We start from the raw sequence: 19,639 nt of genomic DNA on the forward strand, positions 1-19,639 counted from the left end.
GGATCCTCTCAAGCAACCCTTTGTTGAGATCTATTTTGACACATATGTGTGCAAATGTTATAATAACCCTCCCAATCCTATTTGTATTTATCTTAATAAAATGGCCTAGAGAGTTTCCTACATACACTATCTAGAGTCAACAAATGAATGGGCATATTAGGAAGTCTTAACCAAACTAGAGTGGCCAGAGATGCACTACTGCATCAAGGGTAACTTTAAAACATTTTTTTAAGACAAGAAATATTTTGCCTTAAAAAGTCATTTTTTATTTTAGTTATTTTACATTAAAATTTAATATCAATTGAATTCTCTTAAATATAAAATTTAAGACAAAAAGAGTTTGAGACAAAAATATTTTAATACAAAACTTTATATTTAAGATAATGACCACTTAAGATGAAACCCATTTAAGACAATTAACAATTAAAATAAAAAATATCAATTTAAGACAATATTATCTAACAACTCCAAAATTGACTTGAACAATGCACCCTAAGTTTGCCAGCTTGCAGGCTACTACTGTCTCGCACCTATGCCGAGGCTTCTATTTCACTTACCATTCACGTTATCTTATATAAAAACAATTATTTGTAGACTTTTTGTTTTGTCGGGGTAGCCGAGTCTAAAGAATGCGACAACTTTTCCTAACAAGATTTCCTGGATATCAATTTCTCTTTTGTCCCTTCAATCTCTATTGATACGATTGGAGACAACTTTTTTATCGTTGAATTCAACATTACTACATACAGGGGGATTTTAAGACAATTTTTTAAGACAAAAGAAATCTTTTGTTAAAATATAATTTTGTCTAATTTTTTTCAATACGAGGCACTAGTAAAAAAGGTAAAGGTGAAGGATTAGGGGTTTGTCTTTACGTTGTTGATGGGTTCTTTAGGAAGTGAAGCGATGGAGGTCGACAAAAACTGATGGGATTTAGGGTGGTGGAGGCTGAAAACAAAGGTGTGATTCATAAGAGGAGTGATGTAGGCACTTTCGCTGAAAGTTGATAGGTAATAACATAGTTGGAGTACTTTTCGGGGTCTCCATCAATTGTGATTTAATGTGTTTTTTTACTGTTTCATTTATTTTAAATGCTACTTCTATCCGCTGGTTGCTATTATCAACGCATTTTTGTGCTAGAACTCCTGTCAATCATCAGAAACATGGATTAGATTCACTTGAAGGATGGTTGAAAAATGCACCAAGGAATTCTCAATTTGATTTTGCCTTCATTAAATTGAGAAAATTTGAATTTCCACATGAGCAGACAACTTGGTTGCAATTAACTTGTGTGACATGGCTTGTGTCACCCAGTTTATTGAGTAAATTCAAGTTGGAGGAGTTAGAGTTTAGATAAACTTTTGTGATTGCTAATTTGTAGAAAACAAAGTCATTTATCTCAAGTTGTATTTAGTTAAACTAGTTCTAATTCTTGGAGGAACTAGCGAAAGGTCAGTTGTGCAGCAAAACAGGGTTCGTGTGAAGAACCTATAAAAGCTGATGTGGAATAATGTGTTGCATTAAGCATTAATGCGAAGAAAGTGTCAGCCGCAATGTCAGTGAACTTTGGCATAGAATACTTAGCCATTTGCATCATGGCATCTCGAATATTATACAACAAATAACCACTTGTCTCCCTAAATGAGCACTTAAGCAGTAGGATGTATGCAAAGGATGTATGTTGGGGACGTACATAAAATCCACATTCCATGATTGGGATAACAAAGCACATGCAGTCTTAGAAATGATCCACTCTGATGCCTGTGAACCTTTCTTGAAATCCTCCACTGCCAGACACAAATATTTTGTCATTTTTATTAATGACTTCTCACGAAAGTGTTGGATATTCTTCATTCAAAAGAAAGATGAGACATTCTCCAAGTTTGTAGAATTCAAGGCATTGGTTGAGAAAGAAACCAGTAAGAAGGTGAAGGCTCTCAAGAGTGATAATGGAGATGAGTACGTGTCGAATGAATTTAAAAAAAATTGTGCAAAAGAAGGCATTCGATGAAAGTTGATAGCACCCCACAACCCACAACAGAATGGAGTGGCTGGTAGAAATAACCATAGCATTGTGGGAGCAATGAGGGTGATGTTACATGACCAAGGCCTACCTTTGCATTTGTGGGCTAAGGCATGAAACACAACAATTTGTTTGCAGAACTAGAGTCCTCATCAGATTATTAGCATGATAATACACTGGAGGAGGATTTATCAGGGAGAAAGTCAGATGTGTCACACTTCAGTATTTTTGGAGACTCTGTTTACTGCCATGTCTCTAAAGAATCAAGGAATAAGCTTGAGTTGACTGCATAATTGGGGGTATTTGTGGGTTAGAAAGAAACTCCCAACAACTACCATGTGTAGTTTCCATCCCTCATAATGAAATTTGTGAGAAGGGATGTAAATGTTTATGAGGAGAAAGCGATGTGGTGATCTCTTGAGAGGGAGCTTTAGATCCCACCAAAAGAGGATATTTTAGTTCCAAAGGAGGAGCCTCGGGAAGTTATGGAGTAGCCACAAATTGAGGAGAAGAGACTGGAGACATTCACTCAAGAACAACCATCCAAAGAAGGTAGAAAAATAAAGAGGGACATTGATAAACTTGTGCAAGATGCGAAGGAGAATGTGGGAGCTCGTTCTTGCGCAGGAAAATGAGGTCACCTGAGAGGTACACTAGATACATGGATCTAATGACTGAGCTTATAGACATTAAGCCATCCTCTTTCGAGGAAGCAGTAGAGCAACCTGTGTGGGTTGGTGAAATGGCGGAGGAATATGAATCCATTGTAAAGAAAAGTGTTTGGAAAGTGGTCCCAAGATCAAAAAATAAATCAATAGTGAGTTCAAGATGGATCTTCAAGGTGAAGCAGGCAACAGAAAAAAGAATAGAGAAGTATAAGGCAAGATTTGTGACCAAGGGGTACTCTCAAGTTGAGGGAATTGACTATGAGGTTACCTTTACTCCTGTAGCAAGGTACTCATCCATTAGATCAATTATTTCTCTGGCTACACAGATGGGGTGGAAGATCCACCAAATTAATGTAAAAACAACATTTCTAAATGGGGTTATTAAGGAGGAGGTGTATATTGAGCAACCAGAAGGTTTTGAGACATTTGATCGAGAGTCTCATGTGTGAAGACTCAAGAGAGCGTTGTACGGTCTCAAACACGCACCCCATGTTTGGTACACCATGATCAATATCTATGTCACTAGTTTGGGCTTCACAAAAAATGAAGCGAACGCAAACTTCTATCACATCTTGGTAGAAGTTAAATTGCTTATTATTGTCTTATATGTTGATGATTTGATTTTAACTAGTGATGACTAGTTGTTCAGATATTACAAGGAGGACCTTGCAAGGGAATTTGAAATGAAGGACATGGGTCTCATGCACTACTTCCTCGGGTTGGGAGTATGGTATGGAAATGGGGAGCTATTTGTCTCTCAAGGCAAGTATGAAATTGAGATACTGTAGAGATTCTGAATGGAGAGTTGTAAACCCATGGAGACACCTCTAGCGACCAATTGGAGGAAGGAGGATACCATTTCAGGTGAAGAATTGGATCCTATCATTTATCGACAGTTATTGGGTTCACTCATGTATCTTGTGAACACATGACCAGATATGTGCTATGCAGTCAATCATCTAAGCCAAAACCAAATTATTTTGGAAGGCAGCTAAGCATGTTTTACAGTACCTCAAAGGCACTACCTAGTTTGGACTATGGTACAAACAGGCAAAGGGAGTGAAGATGTGTGCATTCACAGATGAAAATTGGGCGTGAAGTCCATCAGACCGAAACAATACACCAGTGGAATTTTTAGTGTTGGGTCTTCAATTATTTCTTGGTACAACAGGAAGTAAAGATTTTTGGCACTCAACTCAACAGAAGCGTAATACATGGCTACAAGACAAGAAACATGTGAGGCAATATGGATGAGAAAGATACTTGTTGGACTGTTTGGCTAGATGATGGATCCAAATGTGATCTATTGTGATAATCAGAGTTGAATCAAGTTCTTTGACAATCCTGTATTTCACGATTGATCCAAGAATATAGATATCTAGTATCACCATTTACGGGACTGTGTGCAGAGGCAGATAATGTTGCTACACTACATTTTGACAAAGGAACAAGATGCTGAAATTTTGACAAAATCTTTGTCAAGAGGGAACTTCGAGTTCCAAAGGTGGAGGATAAGGGTGGTTGATAATCTTTTTCTTTCTGAGGGAGTATTGAAAAATGTAGCAAGAAATTCTCAATTTGATTTTGCCTTGGTCAAGTTGAGAAAATTTGAATTTCGACATCAGCAGACAACTTGGATGCAATTAACTTGTGTGACATGGCTTGTGTCACTCGGTTTACTTAGTAAATTCTATCTGAAGGAGTTATATTTTAGTTAAGCATGTGTGATTTCTAATTTGTAGCAATCAAAGTCAGTTATATCAAGTTGTTTTCAGTTAAACTAGTTCCAATTGTTAGAGGAACTAGTGGAAGATCAGTTGTGCAGTGGGACTTCATTCAAATTCAGTGATCATCTAGTTAACTCATCAATTAGACTAAAATATCTAGTGCATGTAGATAATTTGAGTTCCCCAGCTGTGGTGGAGATTCCAAGGCAATGTAACATCAATTGTAGACTAGTTTTGAGTGTACAGGTGTTGCATGCCGTCAAATGATTAACCTTGGGAATTGCACAATCCATTTTGTAGAAATTCCTAAATAATTAGGGCCTAATTTCTCAAGCAATTGCAGAAGGAAATATGGGATCAAGCAAAGGAATAAATTGACTAAGTCTGGGCCAGAGCTTCCTAGTGAGCAGAGAGATAAGTTATTCACTTGCAGGTTGTGCTCAGTTGAGCAAATCAATTGTAATACATCTATATTCATCATATTAATGCAAGAAATCATTAGGGTTTTTAGGATATCGATTTCCACAGGAAAAATATTGTGTGCATGTGTGTTATTTCTTATTGCATGTCTGGATTTTTGTTTTAAATTGTGAATTAGCTTCCAAAAAGCAGTAGAGTAGGTTTGTGTCTTGTGATTTTGATTAAAACTTCATAAGTAGTTGCAAATATACACCATCATTTCTACAACGATGGTGGAGGAAAATTACAAAATATTCATTAGCAGAAAATATGCCTACTTTAAAATATCTACGAAAACTTTTTTGAGAATTAGATGCTGAGGATAAAAGATTGGATTGTGGAAGCATTAGTCACAAAAATCACAAGGTAAGTAATTTTGGTTGCAAGTGTGGAGGTAGATGGACTAAATGTAGCCTTCGTTGGTGCAGTTGTTGGTGCTATTGATTGCAATACGTCTAAGCGTAATTATCTGAGCTAGATTCCGTTTTTATCCAGATTCTAGATGATATCAGGAATCTCTACTGGTTTTTTTATTTCAAGATACACTAATAACAATTTGTTTTCAAATCTAGTTGTTTGTCTACTCTGTGGTCTATTTGAGATGCACTAGCTAGTTGTTTACATGGTCTTTCTTCTAAACCTTTTCTCCCTACAACAAAACCTTGTGATTAGTATCCCTTTTTTCTTCCTCTTTTACGTCTAGAGCCACTATTTGCGTCAATTTATCAAATATGGTGCGATGCAAAATTGGCACCAAGTTTTTCACCAAATCTTACACCAAGTTTAGCACCATGTATTGCAATAGCTTTTGCACTAGGTTTTATGCCAAGTTTTGAGCCATCTTTTACACTAGGCTTTGTTCAAGGTTTTGCATCGAGTTTGGCACCTAATTTTGTTTCACCTACTTTTGCATCTTCTATTGCATCCACTTTTTGTGCTTACAATTGCATCAACATTTGCATCCTTTTTTAGATCATTTTTTGCATCCATTTTTGCATCCTCTTTGCACCAAGTTTTGTGTCGAGGTTTATGTCTAGTTTTGCATATATTATTGTGTCCATTATTGCACTCAATTTTGTTGTGACACAATTTGCGCCTAGTTTGGCACCTCCCTTTACACCCACTTTTGCTTCTAATTTTGCATCCACATTTGCATCCTCATTTGCGTCTAGGTTTTCATCGACTTTTACATCTATTTTTTCATCCCTTTTTATATCAACTTTTGCGTTAGGATTTGCATCAAGTTTTGTGTCTCGTTTTTCATCTACTTTTGCATCGACTTCTGCTGCATCCAATTTTTCATCCATTGTTACACCCATGTTTACATCCAATTTTTCATCCCTTTTTCATCTTTGTTTGCATCAAAGTATGCTTATTTTTTTGCATCTATCATTATGTCCACTTTTGCATCCCTTTTTTCATATTCATTTGCATCAAATTTTTCTTATTTTGTTGCATCTATCATTACGTCCACTTTTATTGTGCCACAATTTGCGCCATGTTTTACACTTACTTTTGTACCTGTGTTTGATTCCAATGTTCAAAAGTCTCTTTGTGGGTGGATTAGCATGAGTGGAAGAAGTGGCAGAAACAACTTCATGTACTAAATCGGTAAGACCATCCCCTACAACATTTCTATCCTTTTTGTTTCATTTTGGCCTAGTTACTTTTGATTGTGGGTCACCTAAGAGGGAAGCTACTTCACTATCTATAAAAGGAGGATAATAAGTTGTTAGGTGGTGTCTAATGTTGAAAGTTTATAAGTCCAACACCTTATTGATAACATCCTAATAGTTTATCTATTTATTATTAGTGCATTATAATTGCAAATATTCTCTTATACCTTCTACCAAGATTTTCCTAAGCTCATCCAGAGAGAACTTGGTCTCACATCTAGCCAAGGAAAATTAGAATCTATGGATGAAAGAGGTCATAACTTTCCACTTTCCTTGCTTTAATCGTATAAGACTAAGTACTTCTGATACATTGATTGATTTAAGCTTTAATCGTATAAGAATAAGTACTTCTGATACATTGATTGATTTAAGAGCATACATTCCCAAAAACTTATCACATAGTTGATCAAAAGTCTCTATAGAGTTATTGGGAAGGTTTACAAACCATTCAAAGGATAACCTAGTAAGAATGTGTGGAAATAACTTGGCCATAACTTCACCATGTCCTCAAGTATTTATAGATTATGATGAACTTGGACAAGTGTGTTAGAGAGATAACCCTAGTGTGCTAGAGAGGCCCAAGCACAAGTGTGCTACACAATAGATGCACAAAGATATGTGTCCTTTGGCATAAAACACTCTATAAGGGAGATCAAGAATATCACAAGATGATGGAATACAAATGAGATTTGTGGTGTATTTATACACAAGCAGGGCTCTGCCAAGGGGTTAATGAGTCTACATGTACAAATTTTTCTAGGTTGGCCTTATTGTCTCCCTAGTATTACAAAAAATGATAATAAATGATCAAAAGACAGCCTTAGCCATGATGGAAAATAAATTAATGATACATATAAGTGTGTTGAGGCATGAAGATTACACTCATAATTCTAAAAAAGTTCCATATCTATAAAAATTGATTTCATCTAGTAGAAATCTCTCCTAATTTCCCTATTGCACTTAAAACAACAAACTCCCACCCAGACAACAATTGAAGAAGAATTATCCTAACTAAAATTTTTCATGTTTCTTAGAATACAAAACTATAACCATTGCAAAATTGAAAAGGAATGAACTTTGCATCTGTAAATATTGATTCCATGGGAAAGCAATCCTTCCTCTCCCTTATGGCCTTTAGGCCTTAATAACCTTGGGTTGTGTAGGTTGAAGGGAATACGACTTTCTTGTTGGAATTGCTAATATTGTGTAAAACCTCCCATTTATCATTAATTTTTTTTCCTAATTGAAGATTATTCTTAATTTAGTCTTATGGAACTCTATTAGAAATGTGAATTTTTCTTCATGTATAGTGCATTCAAGATTATTGGACTTTTGAACATTGGTATTGAACCATAACAATACTCTTGAAAGGTTCATAAATTTTGAAGTCGCCAAAATTTACATTTTTAACTAGACTTGACTATAGTCGATGCTTCCTTGGTCTTATACTTCGTCGTGACCTAGTTTTCAAATGCACTGATCAAAACTTATTTATTGAAGCTTATTATGAATTTCCCATTTTCTTATCTCAAAGGTCTATATGTGGTAGGTTTTTCCATGGCTAGTTGGGTAATAACCTCTTCTTATGGTTTGTTATGAAACCAGCTCACAAAAAGATAGAAAATATAGATGAACGCCTTAGAAATAAGCCTCTTCGAGGGGGCAACCTCCTTTACATTACACAAATGAACAATTCTTGAATGATACAAATGACAAGACCTCCTTTCTATATATAGGAGTCTAAGGGGTCATAATATAATCAGAGCCAACATAACAATAATAATGTAAGGGCACAATAATAACAATAGTGGGCTTCTATGGCGCACAATAATAACAATATGGGGACTACATGGGTACAACAATATAATAATGGGGATGTACTAATAACAATAAGGGGTTACACTAGTAGTATAGGGGCCTAACATGCCCCTCTCCTTCAAAAAGTGTTGTCCTCAATGCTTGAGTAGTTCTTGATGCTTCTGTACAAAATTCTTGTCATCCCATGTGGAATTTTCAGCGGGTAAGTTCTTCCACTTGATGAGATACTCTAAAATTGATAGAAATGAAGGAGGCAGACAAAATTTGATGCTAGATACAGGAATGATACCCATGTTCCCATAGGGTTTCCATCAAAACCATTCTACTAGATGACAAAGTTTGATTCCTCCCCAAAACCTCCTTTGGTGAAGGAAAAGATGCGTCTCCAACTAGAGTTCGAATAACATGCTAGGATCTCCAAGTAGAAGATTACCATCACTGTAGGAAGAAGATGAAGACAACGAGGCTTGGGCTCGGCCATGGTTTCCATAAATGGAGGTGGTGAAGGAATCCATTCCAACCCTAAGAGGGTTCATGTTTCTTAAGCTGAATTGGAGCACCCCTAATGACACTACCTCAATTTCCACTAATGGTACACTTAAATGCTCTTCTTTTAGCGAAATCATTCTTCTATTGAGGGTGTCTGATAACTTAGTTAGCAATCTCTTCCATGCCTTTGATTCCTGCGAAGATAAAATCATTGATACACCCTCTAGGTCAAGAGGAGGAATCTTAGGGTCTCCTTTGTTGGGGTTCCGAAGACCGTGGATAATGATTTGGGCATCATTGGTTGGTCCTTTGGCTTCCAAAAGAAGTTGAGGCTTCACAGGATGCTATCAATACAACCCATATAGATGTCAAGAGTGCAACCAATGGAGTAGGGGTGGTTAAGTTGATGGGCTGCAATGCAATCCATATTGCACTCCATACGACATTGAGTAGCAGAGATGTGGATTGTTCTCTTATACCTGAGATGTAATTTTATCTAAAGGGTGAAGGGGAATTGTGTGATTTTATGGAGAAATGATTGGCAGAGAATGGGAATTTTGTCTGTATAGTTGCAGCGGGAGCTAGGCAGGAGTTGATCCCTCAGAGCCTTGATGAAAAGGAGAAGAGGGACGAATCTGGTAATCTTGTGTTTTTTGATGTTGGTCCCTGGCTCTATAGTGAGCTAAAACAGTGGTGGAAGAAACATCACCCCAATGAGTTGTTTACAGTGAAATATATTGACCCAAATTATATGGTTAGGGTTGTGCCAGCAAATGCTACAAATAATTTGTACTGTACTCTTCTTGCTCATTCTGCTATACATGGGGTCATGGCTGGCTATACTGGTTTTGTGTTAGGATTAATCAATGGAACTTATGCCTACATTCTTGTGGATCAGGTTGTTGTTGCTCAACACTTTGTGAATGTCAATGATCAAAAATGGGCATGGATGAGGTCTGTGACTAATCAACCAAAATTTTCTCGAATTACAAATCTTAGAAAGAAGGATGTATTCACATATTATGATGACAGTCAAGATGTTTCTCATAGTTGTTTAAGGTAGGCCTACAACCCAATGTTTTAGATCAGATGCTATATATTGGCTAATTAGTATTTATCCATGGTGAAATCCTCTGGAATTGGGATTCTTTGGTAGCTCCAAATGAATTTTTACTTTCCGCCTCTTTATTTTACTTTTCCTATCACACTAATGTGGTTTTGTCAATGTAAAAGTAGGGGGATAATTAGAGGTTCTCTCTCTTTGATGTCCCTTTCAATATCCTGGAAGTTTTATGAAACTGAATTAAGTTGCTGGCCTCCAGGATCATAAGATGAGAGAAAGCTAGGTTCATCAAGGTGAGGTTATCTTCGACATTCCTATTACTACGCAAGAATGTATTGGCTAGACCAAGGAGTAAAGCTAGAAGGATGTCTTTAAGGCCCATGACAGGGTTGATTGAAGCTTTATTACACATGCTAAAGCAGTTGGTTCTCATGCAATTAGTAGTTTTTTCTGCAATACCTCAACTTTGGGTAAGAGTTAACAGAAATCTCATTTAAACCATTCTTATCCAAAGTTATACCTAAACAAGTTTATCCCTTGACATCTCATTTTTAGGATATAGCTACAGGCACTCTTATTTGATAAATAAAAACTGTATTGAAGGCCTTAGATTAAGGATATTCTGCTTCCTAGTAGTCTGGTGGCCAGTTACTTATGTACACATTGTAAATCACTCAATCTAACACTAACGCTAACCAAGGGATCAATGGAGGAAACTTTGTAGTGTAGGTGCTCTTATTTTTTAAATGAAGACTATATTGAAAGCCCTTAATTAAGGCTATCATTCTTCCTAGTGGTCTGGTGGCCTTATGTCCACCTTATAAATCACTCAACCTAACACAAAAGTTTACTGAGGGATCAATGGAGGAAACTTTGTAGTACCTAGGTCCTAAACACCTCTGTTATTGTAGTGAGAAATATTATAAATGAGGAAAAAAAAAACTATTATATTGGATAGGAAAACTATTCCAGAGGCATCCCGAAAAATGGAAAATTTCTCAACCAAGGAAAATAATCCCCTTCGGTGTAAATATTTCCCTTTTTGAGCTTTATAGAAATACTTAGGCCTATGAGAGGGTTGTTTGAGGCTTCATTACACATGTTAAAGAAGTTGTTTCTTCACAATTTCTTCTAGAATGCTTAGTATCTTAATACCTTAGCTTGGGTAAGAGTTAACATAAATCCCATTTAAACCATTCTTATCTGAAAATCCACTTTAAAAAGGCTATCCATTGGCACCTCAATTTTAGAATATAACTATAGGTACTCGAATTTGTTGAAAGCAGACTGTATTCAAGGCCTCAGATTAAGGATCTTATGTTTCCTAGTGATCTAGTGGCCAATTACGTCCATCTTGTATGAAACTCAACCTAACACTGTAGGGCACTCAACCTAACACTAAAGCAACTCAAAGATCAATGGAGAAAATTTTATGGTGCCTTAACACCAATGTTGTTGTAGCAAAATATTTTGTAAATCAACGGAGAAAAGTTTGTAGTGCCTTAACACCTATGTTGTTTTAGTAAAAGATTTTGTAAATGAGGAAACAAAGAATTTATTATGTCAGATAGGGAAACTACTTCCAAAGGCATATCGCAATGGAAAATTACTCAATCGATACAAATAATCAAGCATCAAGAAATCCCCCTCTTTATTGACCTCTAGACATAGATAATAGGTAATATTGAATTTGTGTTACTGAATACTTCTCTCATCATCCCATTATATTCTTAATACCTACCAAATCTGGATCCTTCCTAGATATGTCTTGGTTCCTTCATCGATCCATAGCCAAAAGGGATAAACTATATATATATATATATATATATGGGATTTTTATGAATTAATCTGGGATAAATCCCCATAAAAAAGAACATAAATAAGCATGCATAGCAATTTCAACAGCTAAACAACAAAAAATATGTTATTAGACTTGATATGTGAAAATCCCAACTATTACCTCCCCTTGTGTAAAAGTCTTCATCATGCATGTGCCTGTCAACTAATAGCTTCATGTTTAAATATTATTTTATCATGTAGGATTATTTTGACACTATGTCTCTCCATGGAATCTGATTAGAATTAGTATCACACTTAAACAAATTTTTGTGCGTCATTCTATATATGTTGTTTTTAGTGGTATTGTATACACAATTTTCTTTAAAATGGGTCCATGTGTTCATATCTATATTAATTTTAATATCCTAGTAACTTAGTCAAGTAATGGTAGGATGAGTGGTTAAGGTGGGATGTTAACTCCCTTTCCACCCAAGTTCGATTCCCCGAAATGACAGGTTAATCCTATTGCGATGAGGCTAGAGGAATAGATGACCTCAGGGAGTCACTTTTTTCGTTTTCAATACAAGACATATCGGTTCTTTCCAAGTCATATATTCCTGGTATATTCGGCATACAAGATTTTGGATACACTCTCGGTGTTATAGTGGGAGCCAAAAGGTTTGATCCTAAACCTTGCCTAGATATCACTCTACTGAAAATAAGTAGAGTGATATTTTTGGTTAATTAACATGTCACCTGCAAGTTCAAAGCAGTAGGGATGAGCCATAGTGCTTTTATCCAATTAGGGGCTACACTTAACCTGCAAAAATTTATGCTTCTTATTTTTTCCTCATAGGAGATTCTCCTTTCTCCTGTGCGGGTCATAAAGATGCATACACATAATCCCAAGTTAATTTATTTGGATGTAACCCAAACTTTGTTTGGGAATCAATAGTATTCTTTGAGATATTTATTGTCAATGAATGCTTTCTCAAGTTTGTAACACCATAAGTACATTGAGACAATCCATATTGTATATCTTGTTCAATAATTCATTGAATTGGTGTGTAGCATTGGAATGTTGGATCATTTGTTTTCGAGTGTTTTACCTCTCCCAGTGGCATTTAACTCCCATGTCATTCAGCCACCATAGAGCTTGCTAGGCTGTATTATGGATAATACTTTGACAGATTCTTATTGTGTATTGCTTAATTGAAGAATACCAAACCTTTCAATAAAATGAAAGGTTTGGTATTCTTCAAATGTTTGTTTTTATTCTTCATGCTTCTCATGCCATAAATAATGGATATGTGTAGTTCCCTTGCATCCAACACGAATTGAATCCACAAGTCTCCCCTTTACTTGGAAGAATGTGCAACTTCATGCAAACATTTTTTATTTCTCTTGAGAATTAATAAGCCAACAACTGTATACTCAAAATTCCATGGACTTGCACAAGTCAAATTTGTTATGAGTGGCTGGTTTTAAATTTACTGTCCAACCAGAAATTTTCACAATTTGAATGGCTCTCACCTAGCATTTTGCAATATTTTGCCTCAGGTGGGGTTATCTCGAAATCTCATTCCCACATTTATAGGCTCTAGAATATTGTTGGAAAAGTTGTATGAAATTATGTTAGATCCATATAATACTAGTGATTACCCCATTACTATTGTAGTTGTATCCCTTATTAATATTGTTGTGCCCCTATTTCCCCCATATTGTTATTATTGTGCCCCATATAAACCCTCTATTGTTATTTTTGTGGCTTTATAGTATTATTGTTAGGTCGGCTGGGTTATATTGTGACTCCTTAGACTCCTATATATAGAAAGAAGGTTTTGTCATTTGTATCATCCAAGAATTGTTCATTTATGTAATGTAAAAGAGGTCTCCCCCTCGAAGAGGCTGAATTCTAAGGCATTGATCTATCTTTTATATCTTTTCTTGAGCTGGTTTCATAACATTTGGTATCAGAGCTTTGGATTCTAGGGTTTCGCTGCTCCAAACAGGTCATCGTGGAATTTTCGCTATAACTTTTTTTCTGCGATGTTTCAGAAACTAAAAGAAAAACCCATTTGAGAATACATTGCACTGAATCTCGGGTCCAAATTTCAAAGCTTTTCGCTCTATATTTGCGGAGATATGATCTGAGGAAGTTGGTCTTTTTGCAGACTCCTGAATTACATTCCAAACAGGTGACCTGGGGAAAATCGTCATAACTTTCTTTCTGAGCATCGGATTGAAATTTCGTAAGAAGGTGTAGAAGGAGGACGGACTATAGTTTTATTTTATATATTTTTCAGAGCCAAAAGTCAAAACCGTGACTCGTGGCACGTCATACAAATTCACTCTACTAAACTAGTCTATAATCAGGTCACTGTCGGAGATTTGGCATAACTCTTCCGTGGAGAATCCAATTTGGATCAGACTAGTGGCATTGGAAAGAGGACACAGAGGGATATCGCAGGTTGCAATTTCAGAACTAGATGATTCGAAATTACAGAGATACATCAGATTCAATATCAAGCTCCTACAAAGTGAAAAAAGGTGTGTAGTTTTTTTAAATTTTTGCATAAGCTTGGTTTGAAAAATTAGTTTGAAGGAATTCAAAGGGCATAGTAAAGCATTATTATCAGTAATTGATGACCCGAGGGAAGAAAATTCAAACACCTAGTAGGCAACCTAAAAGCTCTAGCATGACTCATGAAGAAGAGGAAGAAATGCAACATGATATATCAAAATTACGAGACCAAGTGCAACAAGTGTCACTTTCACAAAAAGCAACAGAATCTAAGATGGATGGTTTAAAGAAAGATGTAGAAGCTAAGATGGATGGTTTAAAAAAAGGCGTAGAAGCTAAGATGGATTGTTTAAAGACAAACATGGAAGATTTGAAGACATCCATGGAAGATTTGAAGACATATTTGACAAAGTTTCTACAAAAAATGCTTACTAATGGTGAAAGGGTAGTAAAGGAAACTCATGATGAGAACAAAAGAAATGTTAATCATGATTTCATAGACTCTAATGTTGATCGAAGACCCACCATATTCCAAAAATCAATATGAGGAAGTTTGATGGCAAGGATCCCGCAACATGGATATTACAGATGGAGCAATTTTTCGATCTCAATAATGTGCAAAACACACAAAAGGTACGTATTGCAACTTTATATTTGGAACGAAATCAGTTTGTATGGTATCAATGGCTTTGCTCTCGTAAACAAATTATCACTTGGGAAATTTTTAAGGAAGAATTGACAGCACATTATGAGGATACAAAAAGCAACATTTTTTTTAGCCAATTGATAAGTCTCAAACAAAAGGGTTCAATAATGGATCACATTGAGGAGTTCCAAAAATTGAACATAAGGGTAAAAAATATTCCAAAGGAGCATAGGATTGATGTGTTCATAGGGACTTTAAAGGATAATATCCAACATGATGTTCGCCTTTGGGAACCTGATTCATTAGAGAAGGCATTCAGGTTAGCAAGAAAAATGGAAAGCAAAATTATGGCAACTAGGAAGCATACCACTCACAACTATAAAGATGGAAGTGTTGTTGCCCCTAGTCTTCCACAACCTATAAGGTTGACACCACAACAATTGGAAGAAAAAAGAGCAAAAGGGCTTTGTTACAGTTGTGATAGCAAATACACTAAAAGTCATAAGTGTGCTGAGAAGAAATTATTCTACATAGATTGTGAAGAGGAAGAAGAAAAGGAGAAAGAAAGGTCAAAAGAAGAGGATATACTCCAGGAACAAAGCCTAGATAAAGAAGAAATGAATCTGACCATATCTTGTAATGCATTGGCAGGAATTACCACTCCCCAAACCATCAAGATAGAAGGACAAATCAAGAAGAAAAAGGTAATAGTGTTGATTGATTCAGGAAGTACCCACAATTTTATTCATTGTAAGGTAGCAAAAGAATTGAATTGCTTCTTATATCCAGCACCAGAGTGTCAAGTGATGGTTGCAAATGGAGGAACAATAAATTGCTCTGGAAAGTGCCATAATATCAAGCTATCCATGGGAGAATATGTATTGACTAGCCCAATGCTTTCCATTCCAATGGGAGGTGTTGATGTTGTACTAGGAGTCCAATGGCTACAATCCTTGGGTACAATATCTTTTAATTTTCAAGAACTTTTCATGAAATTTTATGCGGAAGGAAAGGAAGTTGAATTAAGGGGTATTGCAGGGAAAGCGGGAAAGATAATCAGCTCTAACGGTATGAAAAGCTTCTAAAAAAGGAACAAAGAGGTGTAATTGCACAATTATGTTCGCTAGATGTTTCCACATCGGAATCATATATTTCTCCAGATCTCCAAAAAGTCTTGGACAATCATTCCAAGGTATTTGAGACTCCCAAAGGTCTCCCACCTATTCGTGATCATGATCATGCTATTCATATGATTCCAGGAAGTGTTCCTCCAAACATCAGGCCGTGGAGATATCCCTATGCCCAAAAGAGTGAAATTAAACATATGGTTGCAGAAATGCTAGAGGCTGGTATAATTCAACCTAGTCAAAGTTCTTTCTCTGCTCCAGTAGTATTGGTGCACAAGAAGGATGGATCATGGCACATGTGTCCGGATTATAGGGAGCTCAACAAGCTCACTATTAAAGATAAGTTTCCCATTCCTGTCATTGATGAATTACTGGATGAATTGCATGGATCAATTTACTTCACCAAGTTGGATCTTCATTCAGGATATCATCAAATTAGAATGAAGACTGAAGACATTCCGAAAACAACATTTAGAACTCATGAGGGTCATTATGAATTTTTGGTCATGCCTTTTGGCCTTACCAATGCACCTTCTACATTTCAAGGTTTGATGAATTCCATTTTCAAACCTTCCTTAGAAAATTTGTGTTAGTATTTTTTGATGATATCTAATCTACAGCAAGTCTTGGAAGGATCATGTTGAACATGTTGACAGGGTGCTACAACTATTGGAGGAGAATCAATTATATGCAAAAAGATCCAAATGTTTCTTTGGAGTACAAGAGGTGGAATATCTGGGTCATATTGTATCTCATGAAGGAGTTAAGGTAGACCCTAGCAAAATTAAAGCCATTAAGGAATGGAAAATCCCCACATCCATAAAGCATCTGTGAGGATTTCTCGGGTTGACAGGGTATTATTGCAAGTTTGTTAAGAATTATGGGAGAATAGCAACACCTCTAACAACATTATTGAAGAAAGATGCATTTTCATGGACTCCAGAAGCAACAAAGGCCTTCGAACATCTTAAAGAGGCAATGTGCCAAGCACCGGTCTTAGCTACACCGGACTTCACAAAAACCTTTATTGTGGAATGTGATGCTTCAGGAAATGGAATTGGTGTTGTTTTAATGCAAGATGAAAGAACCATTTCTTTTGAAAGTCGTCCAATCAAGGGAAAGTTTTTACACAAAGCTATTTATGAGAAGGAAATGTTGGCAATACTACATGCACTTAAGAAATGGCACCCTACCTAATGGGAAGACACTTCAAGGTAAAAACGGATCATGATAGCCTTAAATACTTTTTAGAACAAAGATTATCTTCTAAAGAGCAACAAAAGTGGGTCACAAAGATGTTGGGTTATGACTTTGAAATCATCTACAAAAAAGGGAAGAAAAATGTGGTGGCAGATGCACTCTCAAGAAAGGATGAGGATGTGGAAGCATTGTTGTGCACCATTTCTATTATCCAACCCGATTGGATAAACGAAGCAAGGGAGGAATGGAAGAATGATGAAGAAGTGTGGGCACTTATTCGAAAGTTACAACAAGATTCCAGTACATCTGATACATTTAGCTGGCAAAATGATTCATTATGGTACAAAGATCGCTTATACCTCTGTAAGAATTCCCAACTCAAACAAAAGATTCTTATGGAATTGCACACTTCTCCCTTAGGAGGGCACTTAGGATTTTTAAAAACTTACCACAGGGTTAAGAAGGATTTTTTTGGGGATGGCCTTAAATCAGATATTCAAAAGTTTTTGGCGGAATGTTTGGTTTGCCAACAAAATAAAGTTGAAACAATTAAGACCCCGGGTCTATTACAACCTTTATCCATTCCAAGCCAACGTTGGGAGGAGGTTTCAATGGATTTTATCACAGGTTTACCCAAGTCTGAGGGAAAGAGTGTCATCATGGTGGTAGTTGACAGACTTACCAAGTATGCACACTTTTGTGCATTATCACATCCATTTAAATCCAGTACAGTTTCTACTGATTTATGGAAATAATTCAAAAGCTACATGGAAAGCCAAAGATTATTGTAAGTGACAGAGATCCCATCTTTATTGGAAATTTTTGGATAGAATTATTTTCTTGTCTTGGTACTCAATTAGCTCATAGCTCATCTTATCATCCTCAATCTGATGGGAAAACTGAGATAGTAAACAAATGTCTAGAAGGATATCTTCGTTGCTTTGTCTCTGATAAACAGACACAATGGGTCAAATGGTTGCCTATAGCTGAATGGTGGTATAACACATCCTTCCATACAGCAACAAAAATGACCCCATTTATGGAACTTTATGGATATCAGCCACCATCCATCACATCATATTTAAGTGAAAATTTTAAAGTTCAAGCAGTGGAACATCACATCGAACATCAACAACAAGTCCTCCAACTCTTAAAGGATAACTTCGTGTTGGCACAGAATAGAATGAAACAACGGGCAGATCAACATCGCAGCGAAAGAAGTTTTGACGTAGGTGATTGGGTATTCCTACGGCTATAACCATATAAACAAATGTCCCTGAAGCAAGCTAAGAAGGATAATAAATTATCACCAAAGTATTATGGTCCGTACAAGGTGTTGCAAAACATTGGTACTATGGCATACAAATTGGAGCTTCCTGCAGCTTCTCGAGTGCACCCAGTTTTCCATGTTTCATGTTTAAAGAAGGTTATAGGCAACAAGCTCCCAGTTCAAACAATATTGCCAGAACTTGACGAGGAAGGAAAAACTATAATGGAACTGGAAGCAGTCACAGAGACAAGAACTAGACAGCTACGAAATCGATCAATTTTAGAGTATCTCATCAAGTGGAAGAACTTATCCGCTGAAGATTCCACATGGGAGGATGAGAATTTTATACAGAAGCATCCAGAACTACTCAAGCGTTGAGTACAACACTTTTTTGAAGGAGAGGGGCATGTTAGATCCCTATAATACTAGTGATTACCCCATTACTATTGTAGTTGTATCCCTTATTAATATTGTTGTGCCCCTATTGCCCCCATATTGTTATTATTGTGCCCCATAGAAACCCTCTATTGTTATTTTTGTGGCTTTATAGTATTATTGTTAGGTCGGCTGGGTTATATTATGACTCCTTAGACTCCTATATATAGAAAGGAGGTTTTTTCATTTGTATCATCCAAGAATTGTTCATTTATGTAATGTAAAGGAGGTTGCCCCCTCGAAGAGGCTGAATTCTAAGGCGTTGATCTATCTTTTCTATCTTTTCTTGAGCTGGTTTCATAACAAATTAGTGGGATTATCCTTATTTACATTGATTGGACCAGAAGAAATTTCTACTGATATTTAGTTAATTGTAATTTGTTACTACTTAATGAAAGATCTGGAAGCTTTCAAGAGGCCTTCCTTCTTCCAAAATGGTGGGAAACCGGGATTTCTAATTTTAAGTATGTTTTGAGTCTTTATGCTTCTATGGCATAGGAAAACTAAAAAACTTGCAAACGATGTCTCTAAAGATTTTGTATGTGAGTACCTATTGATTATTCCTCAATTTAAGGAACAAATTTTACTAATTGGAAATACGTTTAATTTCCTTCTACAATTTCCCATCTTGGATTGCCTCTAAGGATCAATGCTATGTTACATGGGTATTTTCACCCAGTTCAAGGGGTGCCCAAAACTGTCCCAAGTTCCTGTCTCCCATACTGAATTTGGAAG

The 19,639-nt window shown here is 36.3% G+C and overlaps 1 pseudogene; it reads left to right on the top strand.

Annotated features, from left to right (window-relative positions):
• The window catches only part of LOC149252413 (ATP-dependent 6-phosphofructokinase 2 pseudogene), a 37,542-nt pseudogene extending 27,619 nt beyond the window's left edge, over positions 1 to 9,923 (top strand).
• The last annotated feature ends 9,716 nt before the right edge of the window (positions 9,924 to 19,639 follow it).

Source organism: Pinus tabuliformis, chromosome 7, assembly GCF_031772625.1.
Source record: "Pinus tabuliformis cultivar Carrire ecotype Pingquan chromosome 7, CPIR1, whole genome shotgun sequence".
NCBI classification, from domain to species: domain Eukaryota; kingdom Viridiplantae; phylum Streptophyta; class Pinopsida; order Pinales; family Pinaceae; genus Pinus; species Pinus tabuliformis.